Genomic DNA, 12089 nt, shown 5'->3' with positions numbered 1-12089 from the left:
CAAAAATACAATTTACATTCATTCTTCTGACATTTTTGTCACTTTTTTGACATTTTTGGTCCTTTTTTTGATTGTTTTCTCAAGAACCTTGAAGTTAAATGTGATGCAACATAGTTAAATGTGATGTAATATTTGTTATGTGATATTCCAGGTATCCCTCCTGCTGCTGACTCTAGAACTTATCTCTCTCCTGTCATTCAGGTAAATATACTTTATATTGTTTTTCTGAGAAAGCTGCCTCAGACCACGGTCCGGTTTAAAAGACCAAACATTGGTCCGATCAACTGAACCTTGGTCCGGTTCGTTTATAGTGTGAAAGCATTTTTTGGATGGTTCGGACTTTCAGACCAAATACAAGAAGCTCTGGCAGGCTCTCCTCGTGTTAGAAGACCGGGGAATAGCTCGGTACTTAGTCTGTAGGGGGAGAGCAGCAGTCAGTAGAGGAGAGCAGCAGTCAGTAGGAGAGAGCAGCAGTCAGTAGGAGAGAGCAGCAGTCAGTAGGGGAGAGCAGCAGTCAGTAGGAGAGAGCAGCAGTCAGTAGGAGAGAGCAGCAGTCAGTAGGAGAGAGTCAGTAGGAGAGAGCAGCAGTCAGTAGGGGAGAGCAGCAGTCAGTAGGAGAGAGCAGCAGTCAGTAGGAGACAGTCAGTAGGAGAGAGCAGCAGTCAGTAGGAGAGAGTCAGTAGGAGAGAGCAGCAGTCAGTAGGAGAGAGTCAGTAGGAGAGAGCAGCAGTCAGTAGGGGAGAGCAGCAGTCAGTAGGAGAGAGCAGCAGTCAGTAGGAGAGAGTCAGTAGAGGAGAGCAGCAGTCAGTAGGAGAGAGCAGCAGTCAGTAGGAGAGAGCAGCAGTCAGTAGGAGAGAGCAGCAGTCAGTAGGAGAGAGCAGCAGTCAGTAGGAGAGAGCAGCAGTCAGTAGGGGAGAGCAGCAGTCAGTAGGGGAAAGCAGCAGTCAGTAGGAGAGAGCAGCAGTCAGTAGGAGAGAGGAGAGAGCAGCAGTCAGTAGGAGAGAGGAGAGAGCAGCAGTCAGTAGGAGAGAGCAGCAGTCAGTAGGAGAGAATCAGTAGGAGAGAGCAGCAGTCAGTAGAGGAGAGCAGCAGTCAGTAGAGGAGAGTCAGTAGAGGAGAGCAGCAGTCAGTAGGAGAGAGCAGCAGTCAGTAGGAGAGTGCAGCAGTCGAATTGAAAAAATTCTGACACAGGGAGAGGAGATGAGAGGAAGGGGAAGCCCGTCTACAAACCAATCAATTATAAGTATCTGGAGACTCAGTTCACGTATGTGATGACGGCAGGACGTAGTTTTGTCACGTAGAGATCTTTAGATCTTGTATAACTGCAGTGTGAAACCAAAACTTACCGGATCAAATGTTACGATGTAACAAAAACATGAACCATGGTTTAGATTTTCAGGAGTGAAAACACCCTAAGATGTTCAAACGCGCTTGCGTGTGTGTGTGTGTGTGTGTGTGTGTGTGTGTGTGTGTGGGTGTGTGTGTGTGTGTGTGTGTGTGTGCGTTTGTGTGTGCGTGTGTGTGTGTGGAGTCTTCTTTGATCTCTTGGCTACCTCATTTCATCCACTTTCTTTTCTTTCTTTATTCCTTGGTTGGTTGGTTATATATTCTAGTCTGACTATGTGTTGAGGATGTCAGAAACGTTGATAAAAAGGGTTGGTGATGTAATGGATGCTGATGTTGTTGTTGACGATGGTCATTGTTGATTATATTGTTTCAACTTTGTAGGCTGCACTTTTTCCTACCCTATGTATACTTAGACGCTGCTATCCATGCACCTTGTACTGGTATTTATTTGTCCTCGTACTGTTACGGTTGTGTTCCAGTTGGACTGTGTGTAGAACTTGTATGTATTTAGGTGTCTTGTATGTGTTTCTTTAAATAAAGTTGACGTGCATGTGTCGTCAGAGTAAAGTCTCTAACAGCTTTTATATGATAATATAAAGAGATGTTAGATATGTCAGAGTAAAGTCTCTAACAGCTTTTATATGATAATATAAAGAGATGTTAGATATGTCAGAGTAAAGTCTCTAACAGCTTTTATATGATAATATAAAGAGATGTTAGATATGTCAGAGTAAAGTCTCTAACAGCTTTTATATGATAATATAAAGAGATGTTAGATATGTCAGAGTAAAGTCTCTAACAGCTTTTATAACTCTGTATTCTCCAGATCAACATGAAGATCTCTATCTTTGCCGGTTTTCTGCTGCTCTCTGCTGCCGTGCTCTCTGTGGACGGACAAAGTTGGCCTAGGTTTCAAGATAAGCATATCAACGCTGGGATGACTAAGTACCAATGTGACGATGTGATAAAAGTAAAAGAAATCAACAAAATAAACTCATTATGTAAGGACAGAAATACCTTCATCATCACAACGTCTTTGCAAACCGTCAAAGACATTTGTGGGGATGAAGGAACCAAATACACTGACCCAAATAAACCTGAAGCTAATAATCTGAAGAAAAGCAAAAAACCCTTTGAGATTGTTGACTGCAATTTGAAAACTCTTAATGCTAAGTATCCCGACTGTCAGTACGATGGTACATCAGTCGAGAAGGCGTACACCTGTTCACTTTCAAAAGTTTCTTCTTAAGTAATCTATTACTTCTTGCTGAACCAGAGTAATCTGTTACTACCTGATGAATCAGAGTAATCTGTTACTACCTGATGAATCAGAGTAATCTGTTACTACCTGATGAATCAGAGTAATCTGTTACTACCTGATGAATCAGAGTAATCTGTTACTACCTGATGAATCAGAGTAACTTGTGGCTCCTGTTGAATAAAACACGTGACAGTTTAACTCTGGGTCTGTTTTTAATGTCGTCATGTTCACTCATTCATAAAGTAGTCTGGCTATGTAACAAAGAGACAGTACTTTGTGTAGATAAAGTAGATGTGGGTTAAACTGCAGATCAATATAATAGCAATAGCAAACTGCAGAAAGTATAATAACTTTTTTGTTTTAACTGGGTAAGAAAACATCTGATTCTCTGAAGACAAGAAGCCTGAAAACTGCAGACGTTAAATGTACAATATGTAACTTTCTGCCCCTCGTTGCTGGAATTCGATGGTTGAGATGACTGCACAGACAGAAACATCTGTCGCAACAACTATTAATACAACAACTGTGTGTCCGAGCAACTGAAAGATATAAACATGTCGGGAATTAATGTTTACGCTTGCTACATGTACAGTAAATATTAGCATTACATTTGATCAGAGGTGGAAAGTATAACCATACCGTACTTAAATACAATTGTAAGCTACTTTATAGGCTACTTCTAGAGTCAAGTAGGCTATTGTACATTTTACTTCACTTTTTATTTTAAAGTTTTAGTTACTTTGCAGATTCAGATTAATACTACAAAATATTATGAAAAAATGATAATCTATTGAAGTGGATAAAGATGAGACTTTGTTGATCCAGTGGTGAAACACAAGCTACCTGGCAGGTCATACTTCTGCTGTCATTTTGGTGAAAGGAACTCAAAAGGAACATAAAAGTAGTGTAAAGCATCATATATATATATATATATATATATATATATATATATATATATATGGGGTAGTAGAGCCCGACAGATAAAGGATTTTTAAGGCCGATATCAATACAAATATTTGGTGATTTAAAAATCCAATATTCCAATATATTGGCTGATATATATATTTTTTTAAATCCAGAAATGCATAACAAAACATAAACAGATTTCCCTAACATTAGTTATTTGTAGTTATTTATGAGTCCTCACTAAAATAATGTGATAATGCAGTTTAAAAATAAACTTGTTTGTTTTATTGTCACAACAGAACAAAATATATTAACGTTCTGGTAAATAAAATGTATGAAAATCCAACCTTAAGATATGAAACTTAAAGTCCTTTGAACAAAAACACAATAACAAAAGCAGGGTTGCTCACGGTTAACAAACTCAGAGTTTTCACTAAAACAGCTTTCTGAAATGGACCCTGATCTCTCTGGGAACCATTCACCAAAAAAGGAAACAATGAAGGGAGATAAATGTGTATCTGTGAGGATGAGTTGAGGATTGTTCCACCAGATGGAGCCCTGACTCTCTTCACAGTTTATATTCTGACAGAAACAAGAACAGACTGAACACAAGTGGAGCACAAACTAAAATAATCTGATAAACTTCAGCTCTGATCTCTAAATGGTTGATGTTGATAATGCTGCTGGTTTTAAGGAGAGAAACTAATAGACAGAAACATCATCTTTACCTTTATTAATCTTCCATAATATGTCTTCTTTCAGAAAACATTCATGTTACTACACTCTGTCTGTTTTACAAAAAATACTAGTCTTAATGTCATTAATGAGAGAGGTTTGATGCTGATATCTGTTACTTAATGTTAGAAAATTTTGGATTTACATTTTTACCGTCTTATTATTATTAAATCTGTTTGTATAATAAGACCATTATAATTATACTGAGTGTACTCTAAACAAGATACCATGGAGCCATTGACTGTGATGCTGAGGAAAGAACATGTCCTCCCCGAATGAGATAAACTGACGACATTGACTCTTTGTTATGACTATAGACTTTGTATCACATTCCACATTGTATTACAAAAGCTGCTGTAGAAAGTGTTTCGATAGACATTTCTGTACTGTAGTGCTGAAATTGGCTCCTTGTGTTCGCAAGTAAAAATGAACATTGAGAGAATTCCTGCGGTTTCTGTCTATTCTTGATAATGTAATTATCCTAACACTTAAATGTTTAAAACTGTTCACCTGTAGTAGGTAGTAGTGTTTAACATGCCTGAATTTTCCAATTCATATCTTTAAATGTTTACAGTTCATCACAATCAGTAACATCCTTTTGTCCAATCTGTAGTCACATTTTCACACAATAACACAACCAGCCCAACATCGGTGTGTTCAGGCCATCTCATTAACACAATCCATGTTGTTTCCTCAACATATGCAGTCAGTTAACCCAGGGACATCCTGGTGAAACGTTCCCGATATAGACTACCAGTAACCTAACGGTACTATTCAGGTCACGTTGTTGTAAAAGATTGAATATGTTAATTCTTAGCTCACCAGTTCATCTTAAAGTAACCTTGCTTATTGTACACAATGTGTTTTATTTACTTTCTTAATTCATAATAATAATAATAATAATAATAATAATTAATTACATATATATAAATATATATATATGTGTATATGTATATATACATATGACACTCAAAGTCCTTTGGGGGAAGAGGGGGGGGACTACTCTCTACCACCACCAATGTGTAGCACTCACCTGGGTGACAGGTAGGTTTTTACCCTGTACACGTGTCCAAATATACAGTATATTTTGAGGTATTATGTAGTATAACAGTGAATTGCTTACTAATGAGAAAATGGAAATTCTAATACATAGTAGGTGAGATCTGAAATTACGCTTTTGTCAACAAAATCTTTTAAGTTTTTATTCTTTGTGCAAAGAAGGGGGGGGGGGGCTTTGGTTACCATAGAGGAACAAACTATATGTGGTCAAAAGAGCATACATCAGTACATCCTGACTAGACATTTGAATTCAAGTAGAAACTGCAGATTCATAAGAAAGATTAAGCAGCAGTAAAACAAATAAATACATTTCCCTTTTGATTATTCATTAATCATTATTTTACAAAACATTTCACAGTTTTCAACAGTGGTGATTCTAGGATCAGACCTTTAGGGGAGCTCTGCCCATAATGAGAACGTGACACGGCTAAATCAGTAGTTTCATTATCTGATCATCTCTGACAGTGGTGTAGTGGTCCCTGGAGAAGTGGGTATACTCTCAGTTTTCACCTTTTTTTTAACTTTTTTATTTTTAAAAGTAGTCCAGAAAAAAGCCCTGTTTTAGAAACAGTGACATGTAAGACTATGATTTAGTTTACCCAAAAATCTGTCATTTCTACTTGCTCACTATTATAAAATGATCATGACTTGATTAGGAGCAGTTTGTAGTTACTACTGGTCACACAAGCAGCCTGGATGAATGTAAAATGTATTTATCATGAGGCAAACATGGTGTTATCTCTTCTCCTCTAAATGTGCAGTCATGTTGCCACTGGCAATTTGCCAGTAGTTTAAAATAATGATTGATTTGGAAACCACCTTAAAACTTACCTCAGAATTATGTCTTCCATCAACTGGGGTGGCACACCGCCGCTTGTGTTATTTCTTCTTCTGTTGTTTGGTCTGCTGCCGTTATCGTAGTCAAGTGGCACCGGCACCTGAGGGTTTTTTTTGTTTTTTTTCACTGGTACCTGAGGTATTAGCGATATTTTCCTCGGCATGACCCGCCCTACTCTGCCTCTGATTGGCTCATCAGTCATCATGCCTAAAGTTAACCAATCTAATCAGTGAAAGCAGCGAGTACCAGCCAATTAGAGGCAGAGGAGGGTGGGTCATGGCTTCACTATCCTTCAGGAAAAAATGGGCAATCTGGCCCACAGATATTACTGAATGGTGCACATCAGGGGGGATTTAGAAGTGGGTATACGCAATGCTGACTGAAAAATAAGTAGGTATACGCCGTATACCAGCGTATACCCTGGACTACACCACTGATCTCTGAGCTACTGAACAACAACATCAGCTATCATTTGTTGACACTATGATGGAACTAAACCTGACACTTCATAAGTCTCAGTAATAATGACCAGTTTCACACAATGTTCCAACATTCAGCAATTTAATCAGCAATTGAATCAACATTGAGCCATTTTTTAGAATGAGTGCAACTGATGCTTCACATATGTGCACACAAGGGGTGCATACTTGTTTTGGAGGTAATAAATATCTTGAGCTAGTAGTTTAGCTTCTCCTAATAGTGGAGATCTTCATCAGTTTTTTCTGGACCAGTCTGTGCTTCTAGTTTCACCATCCATAAGTCTTCTTAGTTCAGGCCAGATGGAAGCATCAAAAACAGCATCAGTCTATTTGTCCTGTTTATCATATTATTCAGGAGAATAAATTCCATAACATGCCAATATATTACAGAACTTTTTTTGCAAATATATTTTATTCGTAAATTCTTATTAGAATTTACAAATAAGATATTATCTTATAGATATTATCTTATAGATATAGAATAAGATAGTATCTTGTTTTATTTTGATCGACCAAAACAGCTGTTTATGTAGGATATTAATTGTAAGAATGGCTTTGTGAAATCTTCACATCATCAATGAGAGGCAATAGGACATCCTGGTGAAACGTTGCTGATATAGACTACCAGTAACCTAACGCTACTGTTCAGGTAACGTTGTTGTAAAAAATGGAATACTTTTAATTCTTAACTCACCAGCGCATGTTAAAGTAACTTGCTTTTTGTACAGGATGTGTTTCATTTTCTTTCTTAATTTATAATAATAATAATTCATTACATTTATATATGTGTATATGTAAGTATATACAGTATATGACACTCAAAGTGCTTGGGGGGAAGGAGGGGGTGGGGGGGAACTACTCTCTACCACCACCAACCTGTGGTTATCATAGATGAACCAACCACATGTGGTCAAAACAGCATGCATACATCAGTACATCCTGACTAGACATTTGTATTCGAGCAGAAACTGCAGATTTATGAGAAAGATTAATCAACAGTATAACAGATTAATACATTTCCACCTTTTGATTATTCATTAATCATTATTTTTGCAAAAAATGTCACAGTTTTCAACAGGAGTTATTCTAGGATCAGATCTTTAGGGAGGCTCAGCCCCTCATGAGAATGTGACACAGATACAGTGCCTTGCAAAAGAGTTAACCCGAACAATGAAAATATGATCATAAATGTGATCTCACAGGGGTAAATGGCAAATATGAACCATAAATGATGTATATATCATTGGTAATTGAGCTAAAGTAAACATCTGTTAAGTATTTTTACATAAATTGTTATGGCTGTATTGATTTAAAAGTCTAATAATGTGGTGGGTCCACCAGACCAGGGAACATTGGCTGTGTAACAAAAATATGAACACCAAACAAGGGTTAAACACTTATCTACATACACCAACCAGCTCTGTCTTCCTGCTGCCTAACAGGAGGCTGCATAAAGAAACGAGGCTCACTGAATCAAAGATGACAAGCGCTGTAATAAACAGATTTTTGTTCAGTAGGTTGCCGATCTGTGTTAAATTTTGACATAAATACTCCCAAATCTTCCCATTTGCGTCCTGTATGCTCAGAGAGGGAGACATGAAGGGATGAATGATACACTGTCAACATGTTCTGTTCTTCAGGATCTAATGAAATACTGCAACACACTTGTTATCTGACCCAAATATTTGCGTGATTGTCATTCATTTTTTGCTGTCCCTGTAACATTGTTTTTCATACACTTTGTCTGACCCTAATGACACGAGTGATGTACGGTGTAGTGAGTCCTTCTGCACGTCTTGTGTGTTATAAGCAGAAGTGCATTTCCTGGCTTCTTCCAAAAGTCAGTCACTGACAGACATACAATAAATGATCAGAGTCATATTTATCAAATCCTATCACTTTACAAATTTTAGAATCCAATTCCTAATGTTAACATGAGATCACATCCCTATAGATTGACATTACTGACACAGGAGAAATGCATGTTTGAAAAAGTTGCCTGTGTTGTTGGTGCACGAACATGTGCACAAAAAAGTGACATGTTAATTCTTTTCTTTAATTTTTTTCTGATGCACCAACAAAATGAACATAGTCGTCACTAACTTTGAGAGAAGCTGTATCAGGAAATGCAAAGACTTAATTACTGAATGTGTGCTGAATGTGCAACTAAATCAACATTGATGCATTTTCTAGAATGGGTGCAACTGATGCTTCACATAGGTGCGCACAAGGGGTGCATTCTTGTTTTGGAGGTAATAAATATCTTAATCTAGTAGCTTAGCTTCTCCTAATAGTGTATGTGTCAGAATGTGCGTGTGCTGTAGGTGTAGTACCGTCCTCCTGCGGTCTCTCCCCCCTCCTCGTTTCAGTCGGCCTGATGGCTGCTGGTCTGTTGTCTGTTGGTTCTATCTGCAGCACACCTCAGGGTCATGTGGGTGGCGTCCCATGGAGCTTCCTCTCCCACGCTGGCCTCTGCTCTGACCTCAGTCTCTCCTTGGAACATGGTCAGAGCTGCTGTGTGGAGATCTTCATCAGCTTTTTCTTGACCAGTCTGTGGCTTCTAGTTTCACCATCATAAGTCTTCTTAGTTCAGGCCAGACGGAGGCATCAACTGGTGTGAACCAGCTCTGTGGTTATCATAGAGGAACTAACTACTTGTGGTGTGAACAGCATGAAAAGTGCATGCATACCTCAGTACATCCTGACTGAAAACTAGCTGAAAACACAGACACACACACACACACACACACACACACACACACAGAGAGAGAGAGAGAGAGAGAGAGAGAGAGAGAGAGAGAGACACACACACACACACACACACATACACACACACACATAGAGAGAGAGAGAGACACACACACACACACACACACACACATAGAGAGAGAGAGAGACACACACACACACACACACACACACACACACACACATAGAGAGAGAGAGAGAGAGAGACACACACACATACATACACACACACACACATAGAGAGAGAGAGAGAGACACACACACACACACACACACACAGACACACACTCACACTCACACACACGCACACAAACACACACACACACACACACACTCACACACACACACACACAGACACACACACACTCACACACAGACACACACACACACACTCACACTCAAACACACACACACACACACACACACACAAACACTCACACACACACAGACACACACACACTCACTCACACACACAGACACACACACACTCACACACAGACACACACACACACACACACACAATCACACTCACACTTGATTTCCTGTGGTTGTCTTTGACCATCACCATCAGTGAAGTGTGTATGTATATGTGATCTGTGGGTGTAACACCTGAACTTGGAGCTGATTGGTCACCATATATGGTGATGAACTTCAGAGACAACCTCTCTCTGTCGGACGATATAAGACAGGAGATGATTTCATTTTTCTGTCTACAGACTCTTCAGATTTGCATCATGTCAGAGTTTACTCTTTGTTTTATGAAACCAGCTGAGTAAAGGACAGACTGAAGCTTTCTGCAACAACTCTTCAGTAAATTGCTGACTAATAATAATCTCATCTAATCTCAGGTAAATATAACTCTGTGTTCCCAGACTATCATGAAGATCTCTATGTTTGCTGGTGCTGCTTTCTGCTGCTGGAGAATATCCAAGAGTTTATCCATCAACATGGATAGTTAATACATTCACTCTTTCAATGCTTTTTGGCTCTTTTTTGATGCCTTTCTATGTTTTCAACGCTGCCTATAAATCACCATTTCATTGTTTGTTAACAGTAAAATAAGTACAAAGTATAATGAACTAAATGTTACCATTTATTAATGATGGTTATTGTAACTGTGTTCTCCAGATAACCATGAAGCACACACACACACACACACACACACACACACACACACACACACACACACACACACACAGGTTTGTGGCATTATCTTGTGGGGACCCGTCATTTACATAATGCATTCCCTAGCCCCTTACCCTAACCTTAACCATCACAACTAAATGCCTAACCTTAAGGCCGGTTACACACTGGAAGCGCCTCGTGAGCGTGTCAGCCGCGTGACGTGTCCGTTTATATTTCGGCTCCCATGGTAACAGGTCAGAGCTTACACACTGCCTGCCTGAGACGCCTGCCTGCTAGAAATAGAACCGACGCCTATTTTCCACGCGAGACGCGAGCGTGTTGGAAGCGTTTCCAGGCAACATAGAATAGGAAAATATGTTTATATGTCATTTAGACACGAATGCGTATTAATAAATGACATCTTGATGTTTGAAAGTCTCGAGGTTTTGACATCAATGTAGATATAAATGTAATAAAAAATGTCAGAGAAAAGATTTTCAAATATTGCACCTGTCATACAGAACGAAATATTCTGTAACATATTTTCCAGTCAATACTGCTGACGTTGTCCATAACCTAATTCTAACCCTAATCCTAAAACCAAGTCATAACCCTCAAACAGACCTTTAACCTTGTGGGGTCCAGCATTTTGGGCCCACAAAGCTGTCGGGACCCCACAAGTATACTGGACTCCCGGTTTTTGGACCCCACGAATATAGTTAAACAAGAACACACATACACACCTTATTGCTGCTTCTTGTACAGGTTTTTTTTTAAGCTTTGTCACTTTTTACTTTTTTTTTCACACTTTTAACCCTCGCTTCTTCAACATTCACTCGCTTAGAAATCATTTGATTGTTTGTTGGCAGTAAAATAAATATAAAGTATAATTTTATTTATATTTTGATATATATTGATATTTTGTTTATCATTTCTTAATTATGGTTATTGTCAAGTGTTACTAAAGAGATGTTAGATATGTCAGAGTAAAGTCTCTAACAGCTTTTATATGATAATATAAAGAGATGTTAGATATGTCAGAGTAAAGTCTCTAACAGCTTTTCTAACTCTGTATTCTCCAGATCAACATGAAGATCTCTATCTTTGCTGGTGTTCTGCTGATCTCTGCTGCCGTGATCTCTGCTGATCTGATGTTCCTGGGACCAGAACCTGCAGATGATATATATACATATACATATATACATATACATCATTTGAATATAAGCATATCGTCTGGGCGATGATTCCAGCCAATTGTACCGGTGTGATGAATGCCAAAAAGATCAGAGACAACAACAACAAGAAGAACTGTAAGCCCTTCAATACCTTCATCATAGGGAGGTTTGATGATGTCAAAGCCGCCTGTAAGAAGAATGAAGTCAGAGGAACAAAAAGAACAACCAGAAAGAGTTTTGATGTTGTTGATTGCAGAACTAGACAAAAAAAAACGTTTCCGTGTAATTATACTGGTTCGACTCGCAACCGGAAAATTGTAGTTCTTTGTGACGAGCGTGGCTTTCCTTATCACCTTGTTAGGGTTATTCCTCAGAAATGATCACCTGATGAACCAGAGTAATCTGTTACTACCTGA

At 38.7% G+C, this 12089-nt stretch overlaps 1 long non-coding RNA gene across 1 annotated transcript in view; it reads left to right on the top strand.

The window, feature by feature from the left end:
* The window catches only part of LOC118492937, a 12094-nt gene extending 417 nt beyond the window's left edge, over positions 1 to 11677 (top strand). The window contains exons 2-3 of the long non-coding RNA XR_004898461.1: positions 152 to 201; positions 11581 to 11677. This is a non-coding gene — a long non-coding RNA (uncharacterized LOC118492937). The remainder of the gene's footprint in view (positions 1 to 151; positions 202 to 11580) is intronic.
* Positions 11678 to 12089: the final 412 nt, after the last annotated feature.

This window comes from Sander lucioperca, chromosome 10, assembly GCF_008315115.2.
Source record: "Sander lucioperca isolate FBNREF2018 chromosome 10, SLUC_FBN_1.2, whole genome shotgun sequence".
NCBI classification, from domain to species: Eukaryota; Metazoa; Chordata; class Actinopteri; order Perciformes; family Percidae; genus Sander; species Sander lucioperca.
This window is presented reverse-complemented; position numbering and strand designations above follow the sequence as displayed.